The 3,711-nt window shown below is 36.6% G+C and overlaps 1 protein-coding gene across 2 annotated transcripts in view; it reads right to left on the reverse strand.

Moving 5' to 3' along the window:
* Positions 1 to 2,703: 2,703 nt before the first annotated feature.
* Positions 2,704 to 3,711, reverse strand: part of smad2 (SMAD family member 2) — a 55,565-nt gene continuing 54,557 nt past the window's right edge. For both annotated transcript variants that reach the window (XM_060908800.1, XM_060908799.1), the window contains exon 12: positions 2,704 to 3,711. This exon is cut by the window's right edge and continues 1,190 nt beyond it. The gene's annotated coding sequence lies outside the window, so the exon portion shown is untranslated.

Consider the following 3,711-nt stretch of genomic DNA (forward strand, 5'->3'; position numbering starts at 1 on the left):
ATAGGCTCCTCTCAAGCAGTTCGGCCAGGACAACAGTGAGGATGGAGGCCATTGTCTGAGCTCAAGAGGGGGAAAATGTAAAGAAATCTTCCAGCTACACGTTGAAAGTTCAACACAGAGGGCAATATCAAGTGAGTGCAGGCCCATGCACTCCCTTGCAAAAAGCATAAATTATAAAACATAATGCAACTGGGATAGATTTTAATTGAAAGCTCTCCATTTCTTTACACTTCCAAAAAGCTATAAAAAAGTAGCTTGCTTACAATTCCGGCAATTCCGTAACACACTGTGTTAATTTGTTTTGGGAAAACATCATGTTCTATGTTAACAGGCCATGAGGGGGACTACATGAAATGCTGCCCAACTCGAAGCTAAATGGGACATAAATTATGTAAGCTCACTTTCCTATGTAAATGGTGTGATGAAGAAAAACCACAAAAGTACCAGGCCACCGAGAAGGAATTTGATGTGCGAGACGTTTAACGGCACTGCAGTTTGTGCACCTTTAGCTAAAACAGTCACTGCTTAATGGGCAGCGACATTAAGAAATCTGTTTATGCCTTTTGAAGAGTTGTATGATTAAAAACATTTAGAATGCGTGTTGTGTAACAGTAATATGAAAGCAGTGTGGAAGAGGCTGAACAACAAAAGCACAACAATCCCTGATGGGTTCCTGCAGGGACAGGTTGGTTTATACCCTACTGTATGTAGCATAGCAAAAGGAGTAGTGTGACATTTGGTTTTGAGCCAGTTAATGACCAAAGCTGAAGAATCAGTGATGTTTGGGGAATTCCTGATTTTATTTAAAAAATAATAATAAAAGATCTTAAAAACTCAGATGGCTAGGAAATTAAATCTAATTCAGAAACAGGGTTTAAATATAATTAATTGTAAACCACTTACTGGAGAAAATAACTAAATTACGAATATTAGTTTAACCTATAATTAGGCCAGAAGCCACGATAACAGTTTAGTGTAGTCCATTTTTGAGTTTTTGGCGCCCCCTCATGGGGAAAGTGAGCATGTCGTCTTACTACTCGAGAAACACTGTCCTAATACTGGACCTGCAGTACCTCCATCCTGCACATTTCCTCTTCCTCTAACTCACCTGGATCAGGCTTCAGATGAAGCTGAGGAGCTCAAACAGGGCAAATAAGAAGTAGTAAGGAGAAAAAATAAATAAATAAGCATCAGTACTCCAGGAGGACAACGACAACCGAAAAACACTAAACAGGGAGACACAAACTTTTGGCTCATGCCCTATATCCAGTTAGGAGGCTCGGAGATGGGTATTGAGGTGAGGAAAATTACTGTTAAGTGAAAAGTGATTACAATTTTTTTAAAAAACAGATCAGATATTGAGAAATCCTGCTTTAATGAAAAAAACATTAAAAATAATTAGAAAATTACTTAAGTAGGGGTACCATGCTTTCATTGATTTATTTTTTTTAAGTGTCATGTTGAAGTGGTGAAAACTCCTGCTTTAAGTAAATAAATTTAAAAAGGTGTCCTAAGTGATAATTTGCTGCAAGTGAACCAAAAAAATTAATTAATTTCAAAAATTTGGGGGGGGGGGGGGGGGGGGGGTGTCAAAAAGGTCACACTCTAAAATAGTCATAGATAATGAGGCAAGGGAAACTGCTTCAAGTCAATTTTTAAGTCACATTGTATATTAAAAGTTGGGAAAGTGCTTGCTTTAAATGAATTTAAAAGAAAGTGAAAAAATATTCACTTCTTTAAAGTGCCATTCCACCATTGGATGTATTCTTTGGCATAAAATACAATATATTTTGACAACATATATAAATGGTATCACTAGATAGAGAAATCTTTTAGCTTCAAAATGATATATCAAACATAATTTGACAACGACAAGTATATTCATTTTGCGACCAAAGTCACCTACCCTTTTAATTTCCGCGCGTGATGTCATCCGCAGGTTCCCCTTCTTGTGTACCACGTGACGTGTGACGCGGCACATATCAGCAATGGCGGATAGAACGCGATAAAAATAATACCAATAAATCTAGCTAATACCAATAAATCTAGCTAACTGAAAGATTAACTCAATTTTTCGGCCCCCATATATGAGGAGAAATGACTCTCACTTTGGGGGTTTCCTTGTCTAAAAATAGACCGACACGTGGTACACAAGAAGGGGAACCTGCCGATGACATCACGTTTCACTACCGCGCGGAAATTAAAAGGGTAGGTGACTTTGGTCGCAAAATTAATATACTTGTCGTTGTCAAAAAATTATGCTTGATCTCATTTTGAAGCTAAAAGATTTCTCTGTCTAGTCATGTTGCCATAAAATATATTGTATTTTATGCCAAAGAATACATCCAATGGTGGAATGGCACTTTAAGTGTCACATCAGATATTAAAGAACTGAAAACGCCCGTTTTACATGAATAAGGGAGGAAAAAAAAAAGTTAAAAAAATAAATAAATTCACAGCAAAGCTCAAAGAACCCCAATTATGCTCGTACACATTTCACTGCTTTGTATTTGACATTTACAATAACCACAGTTCTTTACACCACCCAGAACCCACTCAATAACAGACAGGCATGAGGGCAGAGCTCAATTACAAATTTCCCTTTTACTCATCCATGAGGAAAAAGAATGAGGGGAGGAAGAAAACTCACCAGCAGCATCATTTAAAAAAAAAATAAAAAAAAAAAAGGGTCACACAAGTACGTTCATGAGAATTAAAACTTTTTATTAGTGTATTTATGAAGTCTGCATATGCAACACGCTTGAAAAGCTTATCTCCTGATAATGTTCACGTCCTACCAATACATCTCTCTAATGGTAAAATAAGCTCACCAACTGTTAAATGCTTTGCCAACAAAAAGAAAAAAAAAAGTAAAATAAAATTATATATACACATACTGTATATGCATATATGTCTGGGCCACTTAACAGTTCTATTTGGTTTTCTTTCCACACCCAGTCAAAACTGGCAAGCAGAATGTTCCCAGTGTCTGAACGGTTTAAACAGGCCACAACCTCTTAGTCTTTACACTCGCTGCAATTAAAATACAACCGCAAGTGTAAGAAGATCAACAAAACTAAAGAGACAGAGGTGGCAGGAGGGGAATGAAGATTTCAAACATCTTGCCACCGTCACAACAAGGAAGGCAGACAGCTAGATCACAGTCATTAGTTAAGTTGTACAACAAGAACACACACTAAAAGTTGCACAATTCATCTCGTAAGACGCTGATCATTTGAGGAGTCTCTTTTTTTTTTTTCCCCTTTCTTTTCCCCCCGAACGTGGGCGAACAGAACACGGCCATGTTTCTGCAACATTTGACAATCAAGTAGGTGTTTTTTCCCCCCGTTTAAAGAACCATAGGTCATGGAAAAGCATCCAGGGCAGAAAAGCAAACGGAAAAAAAAAAAAAATTATTATATACAAAACACACTAAAGAATTTGTTTTTTTTCTGAATAAACATGCCATTAGATGATGAGCTGAATGTTTGGTGCGACAGCTTAACTTGGAAACAGAGAAGAGGAATAAAGACACTGATTGTGAAAGATTTGGACGAACTTTTTTTTTGTTTTGTTTTTTTACATGGACAGGACGTTTTCATTATGAAGCCATGTTCCGATAAAAAGAGGGCATGATCTAAAAAAATACTCAATTCTAATAAAAAGGAAGAGAGCATTAAAGATTTTAAATATATTTATATATAAAAATAC

Source organism: Neoarius graeffei, chromosome 25 (assembly GCF_027579695.1).
Source record: "Neoarius graeffei isolate fNeoGra1 chromosome 25, fNeoGra1.pri, whole genome shotgun sequence".
Lineage (NCBI taxonomy): Eukaryota > Metazoa > Chordata > Actinopteri > Siluriformes > Ariidae > Neoarius > Neoarius graeffei.